General features: G+C 33.3%; 1 protein-coding gene and 1 pseudogene across 2 annotated transcripts in view; both read left to right on the forward strand.

The window, feature by feature from the left end:
• ARHGAP6 (Rho GTPase activating protein 6) overlaps positions 1–20,275 on the forward strand; it is a 337,783-nt gene that overhangs the window by 113,797 nt on the left and 203,711 nt on the right. The window lies entirely within an intron of this gene.
• LOC127553360 (eukaryotic translation initiation factor 2 subunit 3, X-linked-like) overlaps positions 1–20,275 on the forward strand; it is a 135,427-nt pseudogene that overhangs the window by 113,064 nt on the left and 2,088 nt on the right.

The following is a 20,275-nucleotide window of genomic DNA, read 5'->3' on the forward strand; positions in this document are numbered from 1 at the left end:
TTAATAAGTAACATGTAATAAATAACTTTTAATAAAACTGGAAAGGTGATATTTATATTCATAGTTTTAGTATGATGATTCTGCATCATCAAAGAAAAAAATTATGTTCACTGTCTTCAAAGACAGAAAAGCATGTCATTCAAAGATGTCAGCTATGAAAAATTGCTTAGGTTTACAATTTACCTTCAGGTAACTGAAAAATTCTTAAATTGAAGATTTTTTCAGGTAACAGCTGTCTTATTGTACTAAATTCATTGTCCTGACATTCAAATTTAAAACTGTATCATCATATTAAAGATCTTCCAAATGAGAAGAGATAACAGAATAATAGTACTGAAGAAATATGTGGGAATTAGTGACAAATTAAAAGATTTGCTATATATGTCAAAGACAGAAGTTGAGCCCAGAAACTCCAGATTTTAGCCTGACTATTAATGATAGAAGCCTTTATTCCTTTAAAGAAGTAAATAAAGTACAGCTAATGAAAAAGCCTAGCCAATAATGCCTAGTAAGTAAAGTGTAGCATATTAGCAACAACATGACTTTCCCTTAGAAAATGTCAAAAAAGATGTTAAGATATGTGGCCAGAAAAGAGAATAATTAAAAATAATTAAAAGACAGCTTGACTTTTGCATTCCTAACCATAAAAAGTTAAAGACCAAAGGATAAGTTCCATTGAGTCAGGCAGATCCTCTATGGAAGATTATTACAAACTCATACATATTAACCTGGATGAGAAGGCTCAGGTGGATTTTTTTTTCTTTTTCAATAGGAGGGAGAACATCTACACTATTGAGATCATGAGTCTCAGTCTCTGAGCATCCCCAATCCTGTTCCCCTCTAAGATAAATCTGATTCCATAGGCGTTACTGGGGATGGGGAGGAATGTTATTTGATTGACTCATTAAAACAATTTATAACAAGATATGAAGGACCAATGGGATAAATAACATGGTGGGGATAGGTGTTAGAAACAAGTAGTTGTGCATTTGTTTAACAGTAGAATTTCTTAATGAATTCCTTATAAGTTCAATATGCCAAGGAAATTTTTTTTAATGTCAGATACTTCTTGCTTACTTTCTACTGGTAAACATCTGAAATATTGTTGTCTCATAATCAAATGGAAAATTGGAAGACATACAGATAGCATGATTCTGTATAAATCTTTCTTTTTTTCCTTGTTCATTATTTCTTATATTTTAAAGTGTGTTTCTTTTCATTTTGATGAAGTGAAACATAGATAATTTTCATACAATACTATTGGTTTTTCCTTTTTTATTATAGCTTTTTATTTACAAAACATCTTTTCTGTTACAATTTTTCCTCTCCTTCCCCTTACCTCGTCCCCTAGATAGCAGGTAGTCCAATACTTGTTAAATATGTTAAAGTATATGTTAAATATAATATATGTATACATGTTTATACAGTTATCTTGATGCACAAGAAAGATCGGATCTAGAAAGAAGGTTTAAAAAACTTGAGAAGGAAAACAAAAATGCAAGCAAACAATAACAGAAAGAGTGGAAATGCTATGTTGTGGTCCACACCCATTTCCCATAGTCTTAGTCCCATAGTCATAGAATACTATTGTTTAAAAAAAATTTATCCTTCCTAATTTTTAATATATAAATACATATAGTTTGTTGTATGGGGAAGGAAAAGGAACAAGTATTCATATAGAACCCACTATATGCCAGGCACTGTGCTAAATAGTTTACAAATATCATTTCATTCAAGCCTTATAACAATCTTGAGAGGTAGCTGCTGTTATTATTCCCATTTTACTATTGAAGAAACTAAGACAAACAATTAAGTGAATTGACTACACAATTAGCAAATGGTCTGAGACTGGGTTTAAACTCAATTCTAACCTGATTCCAGACTTAGTGCTCTATCCATTATGCCATCTAATTGCCCTATATAGTATAATGTATATGATATGTTTTTTTTTAAACCAAAGTGTGACAATGACTTAATTATATATAGTAGTAGAGACCATTTCTCTTTGGAAAAGAAACTGCAACTTCTCCAAGAGAAGATGCTAAGTTTAAAAAATATTTTGTTAACTTTGAGACAGTGACAGCTGTAAGCAATCACATTTCTCTATCATCACTTCAGTTCATGGAAAAATGAAACTGTTTACTTAAGGGCTGTTAAGTTTAATTTTAATGGTGACTTCTAAGGAAGAGAAAAAGTATCTGATGTTTGACAAGAGAAGGAACTAAGATTCCTCTAATTGGTTGCTCTGGATTTAGTGGTGATTACTTTGATGCATCATTTCTTTTTTTTTTTTTTAATCATTTTAAGCCCTTCCTTTTCTACAGCAAAAGCAGAGACTTTGACTCACTATCAAAATACATACTTGTTATTCCAGGGATATTCATGGCTCTATAACAATGCTCAGATTGTTCTGATGGAGTCTGGTTTCAGTGTTTCCTGTTAAATGGGAAATTAGTGATAGTGGTAGAGGTTTAGGAAAACGTGTGTGTGTGTGTCTATGCCTATGTCTAGATAGACTATATACATACATGTATTTGTATATGTATGTATGTATGGATATGTATTATATGTATTTATAGATTATAATATGGAGTCCTTTGGCAACATAAATATTATATATGTGTACATATATATGTATGTTTGTATATATATATAGATAGATAGAGATAACCTGGAAAAGGTTAATAACAGGTTAAAAGAAAAAAAAAGTTTGACAAGATGAGAGACATTTTTGAATAACAACCAATTTTAGTCAACGCTAAAATATGAAGTAATTACAGTTATCAAGGTTTTTTTCAGCTTCATATTCAGTGTTATATATAGAGTCTATAAAAGGATTTTTACTTCAGGTAAAATCTTTGTTTATAACCTTCCTGTCCAACTGACTTCTCTGTAGCCACCCCACCCATCCATAATACATTATAGGCACCAATTCCCTTCATCTGGAATACTCAATTCCTTTTATTTTCTGGTTGTTGGAGTATCAATTCAAGTTCTCTTTCCTCTCTGATAACTTGCTTATCTATATCAAACACAAATAATCAAAGATTCTCTCTCTTTTTCTTTAGCATTTATTATTTATGCCACTTACCCATAACTTGTCCTATACTGAATCCTATCCTTTATATGCTTTGCTCTGTCTAACCTATACTCTTCATATTTTCCTTAGACATAGCATAGTTCATTTATTCAGCATGTATGTATTTTCTTTCTTTGGATAGAGCACCTGAAGATAAGGGTATGTATGGCATTCTATGTGTAAAAAGGGAAGGGAAGGGAAGTGAAAGGAAGGAAAGAGAAGGGAATGAAAGGAAAGACAAGAGAAGGGGGAAAAGAAAGACAAGAAAGAAAGAAAGAAAGAAAGAAAATAGCTGTGTTTCCCTGCAAGGCAATTACTACTCCTATTCACAGAAGTTGTTGTTTGTCATTTGCTCTGGAAGAGAATCATGACATCAGGGAAGTAAGGCCATGACATGCAAGTGAACTGGATTTAAGTGAGGGAGGCTGGGCAAGGGCACCAGCCTCACTTTCTCCTATAGAGACATCTGGGTCCAGTGGCAAGATATAGAACAGGATGACTGGAGATGGATTTTCCCAGGTTTTAGGCTAATTGAGGCAATATCCATTCAGTGATTAAGGGTAGATAGGAAATGAGGCAAAGAATTCCCTCTTTAACTTAGTCAAAAAACAAGAACAAAATCAATCTAGGAAAGAAAGACCCTCAAAATTTCTGGCTAAAATAGGAACAATTGCTATTGACACTCACTCTGAGTCCTTATACCCCAAACAGTGCCCAACTGAGGCTTGGACTTGGTTCTCTTTTGATAACGAAGCACCACCCCCAACAATTTTCTTTACTTATAATGTGACTTGAACATTTTCAGTGCTTATAAAATATATTTGTTGGCTAGAAGTATGGTCAAATGAATGATTTTTCCCAAGATCCAAAGTATATTGTTTAAAGATGCATAGTTATGTATATGTGTATGTGTTTGTGTGAGTATATGCATACATTTATACTAGATAATATTTACTTTTTTGTTAAAGGAATTTATTGATGATGCTTCCAAACTCTGAACTCTTCCTCATATAAAAGTAGTAATCATTGAATAACTTAAAATGAAATTGACATTGTCTACTTCATTTTCTTTCCCTTATTAAACAAGTTTGCATCATAGATTATCTTGGCCAAAAGAACATCTCATTGATTATCCTTTCCATACTTAACTAGTCCAGTTTTCAGAAAGAAGCCTCAGTTTGTTTTCAGGACTTCACTTGAAGTCATTCCAGTATTGTAACCACAGCAACCAAAACATCTTATTAATCATTTGACGTACTTGTATGACATCAAGTTGAAAGGATCAACTGAAAAACAAATCTATAAACTCTTTCATCTAATAGAAGTTTTTCTCTTGTGGTCTCAAAGTGTCATCCTAGACTAAAATAAATTGAAAGCCTTAACATATACCAAGAAAAGATAGACTAAAAGCTTTGAGCTTGAAGCTAGAAGTCAGATTTTGTGTGTGTGTGTGTGTGTGTGTGTGTGTGTGTGTGTGTGTGTGTGTGTATGTTAGGGAGGAAATTCAGCTGGGAGGCCCTACTTGTAATAGTGTTTTTATGTTATGTTTTGCATTTTTATATTACCAAACTTTACTTGTAGGTTATTTCTCACTCTACTACTTGACTTGTTAGCATATTAATTAACATCCTGAAATTCTGAGGTAGTATTGAGGTAGTTTTGCCTATTTCCTGATCAATTAATATAAGTTCAAAGCCTTCATCCCAATTTATTAAATAGTATTTACTATTTGTATAATAAATATAATGTAATAAATTGAAAAAGTTTTTTCATTTATGATTAGTTGCTGTCCATTTTCAGCCATGTTATTAAATACCTCCAATAAGGACAAACATGGAATCAAAGTCTGCTACTGCACTGATAGAAATTCTTCAACATGAAAAGGCTACAAGCCAAAACAAAAATGGAGGAAATATTGGTGCATGGTTTTTTGGTTTGCAGATGATTGTGCACTCAATGGAGCCTCCAAAGTAAAGATGCAACAAGTATGGATCAGTTCTCTGCTGTTTCTGCTAATTTTGGCCTAACAATGAACACCAAGAAAACATAGGTGCTCCATCAGCCAGCTCCACACCATCTGTATGTGGAACCACCAGTTATAGTCAATGGCAGTATAATTACAAGTTACTTTGGCAGTATATTTTCCAAGGATGTCCACATTGATAATGAGATTGATACACACATCGCTAGTGCTAGCTCAGTGCTTGGGAGGCTCTGAAGAAAAGTGTGGAGAGGAGACTGACTACTAAATTGAAGGTCTACAGAGCCATTGTGCTGACCTCATTGTTATATGTCTATGAAACCTGAACAGTATACCAGCACCAAACTAAGAAACTGAATCATTTCCATTGTAATTGTCTTAAGAAGCTTCTGAAGATCACTCGACAGGATAAGATACCAGATACTGAGGTCCTTTCTTGAACTAAACTGCTAAACATCCAAACTCTACTGCACAGAACACAGCTCCATTGAACTGGCCACATTATTCAAATGCCAAATGTACGCTTTCCCCCCAAAAAAAGTTATTTTATAGAGAATTCACACAGGACAAGTTCTCAAAAGGTGGTCAGAAAAAAACTATACAAGGACACTCTCAAGATGTCTCTTAAGAACTTTAGAATCTGTATGACATGAGAGAGACTGATATAGGACCACTCAGCATGGTGTGCCCTCATCAGAGAAGATGCTGGGCTCTATGAGCAAAGCAGAATTGAATTAACCCAAAGGATATGTAAAATATGCAAAATTAGAGAAGCTACCCCAAATGTTCATATAGACTCTTTGTGTTACACTTGTGGCAGAGCTTTCCAAGCTCATATTGATCTGTCTGTCATCCACAAATTTAGTAAACATCTCATTTTAATCTTCATAGAAATCATTGATAGAAACCTTAGTAGAACAAAGCCAAAGAAAGAACTCTGCATAGAACATTCTTAATATATCTTAATCATTACTGTTTAGATTGAGTTATTTGGCTAGTTTCACGTACACTGAATTATATGTTTGTGGCATGTAAATCTTTTCATTGTATATAAAAAGATTATATAAGATTTTAGTCAAACACTTTAAGAGAATCCAACCATACAAATTTCATTATACTTTGTTGTTGTTGTTAAGTCATATCAGTCCTGTCTGTCAGTAATCCCATTTTATGTTTTCTTGGCAAAGATAGAGTGATTTGCCATCTCTTTCTCCAACTCATTTTGAAAAATGGAGATCTAAGGCAAACTTAGGGTTCAATGACTTACCCAAGGTCAACAGCTAATAAGTGTCCTAAGATTGAATTTGAATTCAAAAAGATTCCTGACTCTAGGCTTGGCCTTCTTTCCACTCTGCCATATATCTGTCCTATATTTGATCAAATCATTTTTAATGCATTGACTCTTTTGAAAGATTTCAATGAAACAAAATGAGTATGAATAAAATTAATAACAATGAAATTCAAAAATAACTGACTTTATTTTTTTAATCACATAATTTGAACTTTTGTTCCAAAATTTCAGAATTAAACTTAAAAATCTCTAGAAGAAAACCTATTTTAGAATATTAAAAAAACTGAAAGTTCCATTGACTTCATTTAGGATTAACTCAGTGAGAGAATGGTGTTAAATTTTGTTTATATTTGTATTCATGTGTGTATTTATAATCATGCTTATTTATATCTACTGAACAATTTGGATAATAGCTGTTCCATACTTGATCTTGCCAAATCACCACCCCCAAAACCAAATACCACCCAGTCCATTGCTGTTGAACCACAGTGCCTTTTATTGAAGTCTGAAAAAGTTTGTTTTTAAACAACCTTTTACATTTATACACTAACATGTTTGACATCTTAAAAGCCAAAATTTACTTTAGGTAATAAGGATTGTGCTAGAATTGTAGCCACAGATTAGGAATGAAAAGACATTTTTAGTGGAATAACATCTGTATTACTGTATGATTTTCCCCACATGTTTCAAAGTTATTACAACAAAAGAAATTTGTTTATAAATCCTGGCCAATTTTTAGCTGAGGTTGCCTTTATCTTTTCTGTGTTTCTTAATTTTACTGTTTGGAAAAATATGTGGTATCACTGTGATATAAACACCTTAAATTAAATGCCAACATTGGGATGAAAACCATGTAAAAGAAAGTTACAACACTGCTGTTGGGGGAGAACTGGTGTGTTACTTTTAAAAAATATTTTTAAAGAAAACAAGAATACTTAAAGTTTTGTTTTGTGTATCTAATTAAATGACTATTTGTTAAGCACTTATTCTATATGTTATACATCCTCAGGATATTGAGTTGAAAATGGCACAGTCCTTGACCTCAGAAAACTTACTTATAGTCTACTAAAAGGAGGATACAACATGTACATAGAAAACAGTTTTTTATTTATTTATTTTTATTTATAAAACATATGCATGGGTAATTTTTCAACACTAAGCCTTGCAAAACTTTCTGTTCCAAATTTTTCCCTCCTTTCCCCCACTCTTTCCCCTAGATGGCAAATAGTCCAATACACGTTAAATATGTTAAAATATATGTTAAATCCAATATATGTATATACACATATATACAGTTATCTTGTTGCACAAGAAAAATCAGATCAAGAAGGGGAAAAAACCCAAGAAAGAAAACAAAATGCAAGCAAGCATCATAAGAAAGAGTAAAAATGCTATGTTGCTGTCCATACTTAGTTCCCACAGTCTTCTCTCTGGGTGAATATGGATCTCTTCATCACTGAACAATTGGAACTAGTTTGAATTATTTCATTGTTGAAGAGAACCACGTCCCTCAGAATTGATCATCGTATAGTTTTGTTGTTGCCATGTATAATGATCTCCTAGTTCTGCTCATTTCACTTAGCTTCAGTTCATATAAGTCTCTCCAAGCCTCTCTGCATTCATCCTGCTGGTCATTTCTTACAGAACAATAATATTCCATAATATTCATATACCACAAGTTATTCAGCCATTCTCTAATTGATGGGCATCCATTCAGTTTCCAGTTTCTAGCCACTACAAAAAGCTGCCACAAACATTTACAAAACTGGTTTTGTTGAGAACAGAGTAATAATCCAAATAAAGTACTCTAGGATAATTTAATTACAAAGTAAACATTTTGGGGTGGGTGGGTCAGAAAAGAATTGCAATACCTGATCTAAGTCAAAAGAATTAAATGATTCTGAATAAGGGGTGGAGGATGAAAAGTGGGTGCACTCTAGATATGTATAATGTCCTTTGCAAAAGCATAAAAGCAGGAGGCAGATACTCCAAATTGGGGTAGGCACTCCAGTTTGACTGGGAAAGAGTGATTAAAGCAGAAGAATGTGAAATAAACTTAGAAAAGTATGTTGTAGCCAAAACAGACTAAGGAATTTCTATTTTATCTTATAGGCAAAAAGAAGTCATTGAAGATTTTTGAACAATGTAGTGACAGTAATATTTATACATTAGGAAGCTTATTTTGACAAGAATGTTGAAAAAAATGGGTATAGAAGAGACAGAGATGGACAGAGAGATAGACAGAAAGAGGGAGAGATAGAGACAGGGACAGAGAGAGCTCTACAAAGTGTCAGCTTCTAAATTAAATCCATAAAGAGATGCAATTAATCTAGGTTAATGATGTTGTGAATGAAGGAGAAAAATTGATTATAAAAATTGATTATAAAAGATATGTTGGAGGTTGAAATAACTAAATTTGGCAATTATTTTGAATGTGCGGTAAAAGTGAGGCATGTTGTTATAGTTCAGTTGCTTCATGTCTAACACTGTGTCAGACCCATTTGGGGTTTTCTTAACAAAGTTGCTAGAGTACTTTGCCATTTCCTTCTCCAGCTCGTTTTATAGATGAGAAAACTGAAACACACAGGATCACTCAGCTAGTGTTTGAGGCCTCATTCGAATTCAGGAAGACAAGTTCAACTATGGTCACAGATAGCTACTATAGCACTTGTCGTGTTTTATTTTGTGTTATTGTTATTTCTATCATTGTCCAGTTTCACCCAATGGGAATCATGACTTCTGATAATCCCAGCTGCCACTAATAAAGTATATGACCTGGGATAATTCACTTTCCTTTTGCACTCATATGTTCTTCATCTATTTTTAGGGTCAGTTCCAGTTCTAACATACAACAGGTATAATTTATTGCATTTCAATGCCTTTTTCACTTCACTCAATTCCTTATCTATAAAGCGATGTGGTTGGACTCCTCGATCTCTAACGTCCCTTCCAGCACTGGATCTAGCATTGTATAAAGTAGTATCTCGGGATAGGAACTATTTCTTTTTATTTAGTTTGTGGTTAGGAATAGGAAGTTCCTGTTCTGCTTCTCTAAGATTGTCTAAAATAAATATTAATGAGTAGAATGTCCTGAGGACATAGTTGGGTAAGCACCTTTTTTTCTTATTTAAAAAAAATACTCATTCTTATGAATTACATTGTGATTTTCCTTTTCTTTCATTCTTATTTCTCTCTTTATTCCATACCCTTCCCTTTTTCCATCTTTCTTCCTTTTTTCCTCCCTCTTTCCCCTCCTCCCTCATTCCTTTCTCTTTCCTTCTTTCCTTTAATTCTTGCTCCCATCCTTTCTCTCTTTCATCATTGCTTTTTTTTCCTTCCTCTTTTCTTTTCTTTTTCCCTTTCTGCTTTCCTTCCCTCATTTTTCCATTCCTGTTTTTTCTTTGCTTCCTTCTTTTCTTCTTTCTTTCTCCCTTCCTTCCTTTTTTAATTCCTTCCTTCCTCCATTTCTTCCTTCTTTCCTATTTTCTTTCTAGCCTATTTATCTTTATTTTTGCTTTCTTACTCTCTTCTTTCCTTTCTTCAGCAATAGTCCCATTTTAAAGAAGGTGTTAAAGATTAGGCAAAATAGAGCATGACAATAGTAATGAATAATCAAGTCTTCCTCAACTTTAGCACAGACATGCCTCTAAAAGGGACATGGAGTAGGCTGGAGAAGAAGGGGAGAGTGGCAAAGGAAAATTAGAATGTGTTAAATCTAGCAACTTCTTGTCCTCTTTCCTTAGGCATAGTGGTATGGAACCCAAGAAACATAACAAGGGGATAAACTCAGCCCTGATGGGGTAAAAATTGGTATAATTCCCAAGGGGAGAAATAGAGTACAATGGAAAGAATTCTGGACTTAGATTGAAAGGATCTATGTTCAAATGCTGGTTCTACTACTTGCTACCTGGTTTACCAGGGGCAAGTCAATTCATCCCTCTAGGTGTCAGTTTCCACATCTGTAAAACGAGAGAATTAGACTAGAAGAGAACCTGGAAAGTTGAATCTAACATCCCTTCTTGCTCTAAATTTGTGTTCAGATGATAAAAGAAGAGCACATATAATATCACATAGTACAGACAAACCTAGGTAGAGATTAACTACTCTATCCAATATACTAACCACTCTTTCTTGACATCTCATCTAGTCTTCATACATATCCTCTTACCAATAGAATGTAAACTTCTTGAGGACAGGAACTGTTTCATTGTTAATTCTGTCCCAGATCCTAGTATAATACCTACTATATAGGCAATTAGATAATGTTAATTGATTAATTCCTTTACTTTTTCTCTACTTTCCCACAATTTAAAAAACCTGCCTAGCCAAGGAAAAACCAAATTGCTTCCCTCTGGCTTAATTTCCCAAATACTGTAGCTAACTATACTCTCTCATGGAAGGAACTTGGGAGAATCCTGCTCTTCTTTCCCAGGACATGAACATTCCAGCAAGCCAAAGGTATTTAAGCAAATGAAATATCCAATAATCTTTATTTTTTTCTGGCAAACGTTCTCAATAACAACCTGTCCTATGGATTTCCTGTTAACATGTTACTAATCAAGAATTCAAAGTTAGTATCAGTTCAGCAACCACTCATTGGACATGTGCAAGACACTAGTAAAGTACACAATAGGATGAAACAATTTCTGTATTAAGATGCTGTCTCCTGATGATCAACAGTGTTATCAAAGGATTGATTGGTTATGTGGGTGAATGTTTGTATTATTGTTTGTTTTATCCTAAATCAAAGAAAAGTTTTGCTCTACTCATATTTTTTCTTTTTGTTTGTTTTTTTAAACTTAAGCCTGTTCTTTGGTGTTTTTAAATGATACTATCAAGCTAGAGAAAGATTTCAAGAAAACAACAAAAAAACACAGCTATCCTTCTCTGTAAATGAGCCAATGGATAAAGAATGAAACCTCTTTCTGCCTTCACTTTTAATTTTCTTCTCATTGTACACTTATGTAACCAAATATAGCCAATACACAGGCTAAGGTAATTGTCATTACTTTTCCTTCTCTTAGGTCAAGTACTTTCATGCTTCCCCTTTAAGGAAATAAGGAGCGTGTGTATGTGTGTGTGTGTGTGTGTGTGTATTGATGTGTAGATATGTATAGATAAAGATATATTTCTATATCTATAGTATCTATAGACAGATTCCCTCTAGTGTTTGCTAAGAACTATTAACACTGCTTTTGCAAGCAAAACTTCTCTATTATCTAAATTTCAGAGCATTCACTCAGCTTACTGAAATATCAAAATAAAAAGTTAATTTTGTATTTTCCTTCATATAAAAATTCTAATGGGATATTTCATAATTATAATAATAAAATAATGTATAAAATTCTTAACTTAAAAACAGAAAAATTAGGTTGTTTACTTAGAAGTGAATCTCACAACAGGGTTCCATTGAATAATAATCTCCTGCTATGTAAAGTACTTTTTTATTTATCAAAATTACTTTCTATAGAGTTTAAGGAATGCCTCCTTACAAGCTTAATTTGCAGTTTTTTAGTTCATTTGCCAAACTTCAAAATACATTCTAAAATCACTCATTGACATTTGTGATACATAGAGATCCACTAACCTCTGCTTAATTAAGCAGAATGGAATTAGATGTTTCTTCATTCAAAATGAGAGAAACTTACAGTATGGTCATCAGGTTACAACCAGATAAACAGAATCATTATGAATCATAATTAACATACTGATTAGTTATAAAGCTCACATTGATACTTAAACTCCATATCACATCCCACACAATTGATATTGTGGGGTGTTGAAAGAATAAAATACATTTATCAATTTGCTATTTGTATAGATTTACCAAATGCAATTAATTTTCAATAGGAATTTTCAATGTATGAACAGTTGTCAAATTTTTCAAAGAACTCTGCAAGAAATTTTCCATGTTCACTTTTCAGACTTTCTATTGACATGTGATGTTTTTAGCACCTCAGTATTCACACAGAAATCAAGTGGCAGAGCCATTACTCACAACTTTTATGCCCAGGCAAATTTGCCCTCAATGATATTGGAAAGCATTCCCAGAGGAGAAAAGGAAAGAAGTGTGTCATCTGGTAGCTTCTGATTTTGACTGGTTTAACTATACATACATACATACATACATACATACATATATATATGTGTATATATATATATATATGTATGGAGAGAGAGAGAGAGAAAGAGAGAGAGAGAGAGAGAATCACTATATATATATAGTCTAGAGTCACTGTAGCCTAACTGTACATACATATATATATATATATATATATATATATATATATATAGAGAGAGAGAGAGAGAGAGAAAGAGAGAGAGAGAGAGAGAGTCACTATATATATATAGTCTAGAGTCACTGTAGCCTAAACTGAAAATGCTTGAGTCCCAATCCCAATACTGCACAGCATGGAACTTTAACTTTTTGTTTTGCTGATATGGGTCAGTTTGGAATTTTTCAGACATTGAATATATCAAACGTCTCAGGCCATCACCAGTTATCCTGACTTTTGTCTTGTCACCAGAACTCTGTGGTCCTATGGAATGAATGTGTAAGAGACAGTGAAGTTCCATATGCAGCTTATAGTTCTCTCCCAGAGGCTGACTGTATTAATGCTGTTCTTAGAATGGATGCGTAGTTGGCTTAGTCCTACTGTATCTCAGTCACTTTGATTCAAAAGATCCATCAGCCTCAGCCTCCCCTACTAGTACAGATTACTGACCTGTGCCACCACCTCTTAATCAGCCTTTATACATTATTCTTCATAAAAAAAATGCAAGTCAATGTGAAAGTGATAGTGACTAATGAATGAGTTTATCTGGATTAAGAAACCCTCTTTATATAGTATATTGTTGCAGCTGAGTTTCTGATCTGTCAGTGAAGGAATTTCCTGTGATGACCACATTAGCACCCTGGGTACCTTAGAATCAGTCAGAGTCAGGAGAAGCAAAAGTCCTTGGTTTTTATTCTTGGTCTTTAGAGGTAGGAGTGAATTGGATGGATGCAGAATCTCTGGGACCTTCCTTCTTCATTTCCTGCCCAGAAGTGACCCTGGCTAGTCTTACTCCATCCTCTAGACCCTCCTACAATTCTCTGTATACACCAATTATGGAGTCAGCACAGAATAGTGGGAAGGGCCATTTTCCAAGCATATGCATATAGAGTATTGTCCAATCAGTAATTAGCCTCAAGTGCTCAGTTGTTCGACCTCACTGCATGAACTCAAGAGTTTCAGCCCTTTACAGTTTCCACTTGAGGAATTCTCTATATAAGATAAGCATAAGACCAATAACTTTACTACCATCCCTGTCCCCCGCAAAAGTAAAGCGACAACTTTTTATTTGTTGTTCAGTCATTTCAATCATGTCTGACTCTGTGATCCCATTTGGGATTTTCTTGGCAAAGAACAGCTCATTTTACAGAGGAGGAAACTGAGGCAAACAGCATATAATGACTTGCGAAGGATCACAAAACTAGTAAGTATCTAAGGCCAGATTTGAACTCAGGAAGATGAGACTTCCTGACTCCAAGCCCAGTGTTCTATACACTTAGCCATTTAGATGCTCAGATCATAAGTCTACTCTCAATAAAAATGCCATAGACAATGTCTTTTAAAACTTTTATATTAATTAAGGAAAGTTGGGCGGTTTGTTCTGCAGTCAAAGACTCTGTTACACTTGCTTTTGCATTTGTCTCTACCTTATTTTTATATGCTTTTATGGATCTGTGATTTGATATGGGTGCTCTCTCTAGTTGTACAGTCTATAACTCATTCATTCCTTCTTATCCTATAATAATTTCACCATTATTTTCCCATTAACATTCCCAATTGTATCTACCCAAAGGCTTTTCTCTACATTTCTTGAACATGTCAAGGATATCAAATGGAGTATTGTTTGCAATTTACCTTTCATTCTTGCTTGTGATTGATCAATTGCCTTTTAAATTCTCTCTTAAAGTCATATTTATTTATAAAATCTTTTATATTACTATTTCTAGATAAACCTTAATTGTTACTATATTACAGCCTGAACAGCGCCTGGCATAGTGCAGGTGTTTATTAAGTCCTTATTGGCTTGATTGACTATATGTTTCTTTGCGGTCCTTTGTAGTAATCTGCTCCAAATTACTTTTTTTCTCACTTTCTAAAATGTTTTATCATTATAATTATTTGCCAATATACACTCTTCTCTTTCACCCCATTGGGAACTCCCTTGTAACAAAGAAAAACTGATAAGGGAAAATATGAGGAACAAAGAAGACATAAAAATATGCAACATTTCACAGCCATAATGTACTGCCTCTGTCCTGAGAGGAAGGAATTCTGTTTTTCATTATCTATTTTCTGGAACGAAGATTGTTCATATTAATTAATGTGAATTCTTTGTTGTTCAGTCATTTCAATCATGTCTGATTCTTCATAATCACATTTGGGTTTTCTTGGCAGAAATACTGGAGTAGTTGTCATTTCCTTCTCCAGCTCATTTTACAGGCAAACAGGGTTAAGTGACTTGCCCAGGGTCACACATATAGCATCTGAGGCAGATTCAAATTCAGAAAGTAGAATCTTTCTCACTCAGGCCTGCCACTCTATCTATTGAGCCACTACACTGCCTAATTATGATTTCAGATACCTTTTTACTTACTTTCATTTTCTTTACTCTAATATTACCTTTTTAAATTCTGCTGTCATCTCTGTATTAGCTCATACATATCTTTCCATGTTTCTCTGAATTTGTCATGTTCATAAAATTCATGTACTGGAGTTTTTTTCCCCATCATTCCCATATCTATAGGCATCCACTTTGTTTCAGTTTTATTTTAATTTTTGAAAGCATAAAAGGTACTACCAAAAATATCCTTTCATATATAAGAACTGTGTATCTTTGACTTCATTGTGCTGTATGACTAGTAATCGAATGGTTTAGTGATGATTGGACCAATTCATAGCTCCAATAGCAGTATATTTCTGTTCCTATTTTTTCATTTCTCATCAAACATTGAATATTTTCATTTTTTGTCATCATTGATGATTTGATGAGTATGAGGGGAAATTTCAGAATTATTTTAATTTATATCTCTTATTTTTAGTGATGTGATATATTTTATATGCCTATTGATCTTTTGCATTTCTTCTTCTAAGAACTGCTTTTCATTATCTTCAATCACATATATTGAGAATGTATCAGTCTTATATATTCTTTATTTAGTTTAGATTCTATATCTTCATCAGAAGTTTTTCCTATAATATTGTTGAAGCATGTTTTTCTAATTGGCTGTTTCTTTTTATCATAGATCCATGAATTTGTTGCAAGCCAATTTTACGTAACAGAAACACGCACACACATTCTTACATATTGCTTAGATAATGTAACCATATAACAATACCAGGTTAAAAATGTAAGCCTCATTTTGAGGGATAAGCTTAAAAGTCCTTAAAATTACAGCAATTTTGCAAAGTAGGTATTTAATTAACATTTTATAAATTTTAACCATATTGTTGTTTGTCGCAAAATATTTGTTTATATGTATTTTATTTCCTTCCATTTCTATCAAGAAATTGTAAGAAAGAGGGAGGGAGGGAGGGAAAAAAAATCGGAACAGAAACGAGTGTCAATATAAAGTAATTATTAAATAAAAATTAAATTTAAAAAAAAACATTATAGAACTGGAAGGCACCAAAGAGATCCATGAGATCAGATCCTTTCATTTACAAAAGGGAAACCCAAAACTCAGAAGGTTTAAGTGACTTGTTCAAAATCACAAAAAAAAAAAAAAAATTAGTGATAGTTAGGACTATAGTCCAAGTTCGCTGCTCTTAAGCCAATGTTACAGAATCATAGAATTTATGTTAGAAGCACCTCAGCAGCTGTTTAGCCTAACTCATAGGTGAGGGAACTTCCACTCTAGCTTACTCAAGTACATTGGAGCTTAATTCAGCACCTCCTCAGGCAGCTCATCCCACTTTGGGACAGTACAAATTATTGGGAAGTTTGTTACTTTATTTTCCTGACATTAAGTCTAAATTGGCATCTTTGCAACTTCTGCCCCCTAGTTCTGCTCTTTTAGGCCAAAAAGAATAAGTCTAATCTCTCTCCTGAATGAGAGACTTCAAGCCTTCCCAGTTCTTTCATCCATTCTTTATATATTACAAACTCAAAATCCTTCACCATACTGTTCATCCTCCTCTAAACAACTCTCCAGTTTATAAATGCTCTTCCCCATCTCTTATTTGTACAGCTGATTTTTGTATCCAAATATAAGTATATATTTTTAGATTCATCCCTATTGAATTTGATCTTATTAGATATTCTAGCTTATTAAAAATCTTAATCTGTCCTCCCATAGTAACTATGTAAAATAGCACAAAGCAAGGGCAGATCCTTGGAACACTCCACTGGATACCTGCTCCAACACTGGCATAGAATAATTAACAAAAATTCCTTGAGTCCAGCCATCCAACCAACTATGAATCCATTTGGCTATATTATTGTCTAATCTATATCTCTCCATCTTCTCCAAAATAAAATTTTATTTTTATTTATTGAAATACTTTATTGAAAGCTTTGCTAAAATATAAATAAACCATATCCACCCCCCCCAAAAAAAAAGAAATTGTAAGAAAGATGCAATCAAGTCAGTTTTTATATATAAACTCCTCCCTTCTCCCTTATTATGATAGAGAATACAAGTTTTAAACAAACACAACTAAGTTTTCAGAGAAATGAAACACATTTTTTCAAAACTACATCGTGATAAATGTACCCCAGAACGCTTGAAAAATGCAGAAAGCAAATGCAAGACAAATTAAACAGAGTTTTTTCAAGTGTAATAATTGTAGTTTTCTTACTATGTTTTAATTCATTAGATGCTTTAATTAGATAAATAGATTGGGTTATTTGTCTTCTGTATATAATGAACTTATTTGGAATTGTACCATTTGGAGCTGTCAATCAATTGGCCTTGTAATTAGTGATATATGTATAGGTCAGCCAATTCCTAAATATGTAGATGTTGCTGAAGTGAGAGGAAGTTGGTTATAACTCATTTAATCTAAATTATGCAAAATAATAGGACAAAAGATATTAGAAGATGGGAGAATTTATCATATGGTAACAGAATAGTACTGAGATAAAGTATGGACAAGCAAAATCAAATTTTTAAATAAGTAAAGTGAGAATGTAGGAGAAAATAAATTTCTTTTGACACTTGATTTTTGTTCAACACTTAAAAGTTCACATAGTTCTGTAATTTGCTTCATGGAAAGATTCAGTATCTCAGCAACAGAGGAAGAGAAAGTGTGCTGTGTCAGTTGCTAAGATCACTTTATTGAATTCTGGAGTAAAAAATAATACTGGCCTCTATGATATCCACATTTCTTTTTGTCCTTTATGTTCACTAAACTTCCCCAAAATGATGTTTTCAATAATAATAAAGATGCATTCCCCACTAGCATAATTAGATTTGGGTACTTGGTGATATGGGACAAGTATTTCAATTCGATTAAACAAACATTAAATGACCTCTCTGCAGGTTGCGGTAATAAGTCTGGAATTGTGTTTGCTTATTTTTTATTTTTACAAATAATTAAGAGTGATCCCACTCCAAAATTTCCACTTATATATTAATATTGTTGGTTAGATAGTAGCTAGATCTTACCAAATCTTATTCCTGGATCATGTGCACACAATAGCATTTTCCTATAATATGGCAACCTGCAGTTGGGCAAGTCATTTAACCTTTTCTAACTTTAGTTTCCACAATGGTAAAATGGTAATAATAACACCTACTTCAAAAGGTAAAGAAAAAAGAAAATATATGTAAAGTATTTTGCAGACCTTAAATTGCTACATAAATGAAAATGGTTATTATAGTTACTACTTGGTATCACAAATTTGATCAACATTTAATTAAAAATTTAAATGGAAATTTGACACCCAGCGTGTCTACACAAAGAAATTGATATTTGAATTGGCTTTCTTATCTATTATTTTTATTCTAATAGCAAGTATAAGAAAAAGAAATTCTGGGATTGAATTTAATACCAAAACTTCAGAAAATATTCCAAAAGTTATTAGTAAAAAATGAATAAAAATAGCTCTAACTTTTAATTTATGTCCACTTTTCCTTTACTATATAGTCTTTATTAAATTACTTATTTCATGTATCAAGATCATCTTTTGATGAATATGAAAAAGGATCAGTCAAGCCTTTCCCAAATAATACTCAATAGTAGACCACATCTTTATGGTCTTACAGTGAAGAATTACATACCAAAAGCAATGTTGTTCAAGAGAAATATGGCCAGAATTAGAAATAAAGTAGTGGGTAAGAGATGCACTTCACTTATATTTCATTTATCAATATGACAAAAGAGCAACCTGTCTTTCCATGCCATCATGGTTAGTTGATCCCATATGGTAGACTTAAGGGGGGGGGGGGAAGGAGAGATAAGTCTCACAGGATGGAATAAATGGCATATGTGTGTTGTTGTGATTGGAAATTATTAAAATGAATAAAACTCCCACACATATAACCATCAGTGAGCTCCCAAATCTATTGAACTACCAAACAAATATTTATTAAATTTTTACTACATGCAAGACATTGTGCTAAGTGCTAGGGATACCTGTGTCCTCAAGGAATTCATGGTTATATATGAGAAATATGTAAAGTAGGTAGAAACAATCTAAAGAAGGCACAAGGAGCTGGAGATGGAGAGAAGAGAGTAGGAAAGACCTCTTGCTGAAGGTAGGGTTTTATCACAGACTTTCAGGAAGACAGGAAAATCAAGATTCAGACTCAGAATCAAGCAACTAGATAATGTTGTATGCTTAGTAAAGTTGGCATAAGAATGTTTAATTAATCAACAGGCACAATTTGTTTCCTTCCATATCTTTCTGATTAAAGAAAAAAAATTATTGGTTAAGTTACCGATTCCAATGAACTTTTAGGATTGATACTGTTGAGAGAAGCTTTTAGAAAAATATTATTAAGATGTTGCTTGGGTGTTATCAAGTTGACTCTGCTTTTGCATGAAGTTATAAGTAGATAAGCCGCATTCAATGTAAATACAATTGACCTTGATACACATGGAAAGTCAACAGTAGTAAAAGTTATTTCTGGAATTTGCACTGTCTGATTAAAAAATGAGATGGAAAGAACTATTATCATTAAGTTACACAAACTAGATGACCCAAGCTGTTCTCAGCCAGAATCTTGTGGAAATAGCACACTAGCTAGAATTGCTTTAGACATTCCAGGAACTATAAGAAATTAGTCTCAAATTAGTGAGACATATTTCTTTTGTGGATTGTCCTGGCCATGCTATTTTGATGGTCATCATGATGAACACTGTAATAATCATAAATGTAGATCTACTGTTTTTTTTTTAATTTTTTATTTAATAATTACATTATATTGACACTCGTTTCTGTTCCGATTTTTTTCCCCCTCCCTCCCTCCACCCCCTCCCCTAGATGGCAAGCAGTCCTTTATATGTTGGATATGTTGCAGTATATCCTAGATACAATATATGTTTGCAGAACCGAACAGTTCTCTTGTTGCGTAGGGAGAATTGGATTCAGAAGGTATAAATAATCCGGGAAGAAAAACAAAAATGCAGATAGTTTACATTCGTTTCCCAGTGTTCTTTCTTTGGGTGTAGCTGCTTTTGTCCGTCATTTATCAATTGAAACTCAGGTCTCTTTGTCAAAGAAATCCACTTCCATCAAAATATGTCCTCATACAATATCGTTGTCGAAGTGTATAATGATCTCCTGGTTCTGCTCATTTCACTTAGCATCAGTTCGTGTAAGTCTCGCCAGTCCTCTCTGTATTCATCCTGCTGGTCATTTCTTACAGAACAATAATATTCCATAACATTCATATACCACAATTTACCCAGCCATTCTCCAATTG

The sequence above is a fragment of the Antechinus flavipes genome, chromosome 3 (genome assembly GCF_016432865.1).
Source record: "Antechinus flavipes isolate AdamAnt ecotype Samford, QLD, Australia chromosome 3, AdamAnt_v2, whole genome shotgun sequence".
Lineage (NCBI taxonomy): Eukaryota > Metazoa > Chordata > Mammalia > Dasyuromorphia > Dasyuridae > Antechinus > Antechinus flavipes.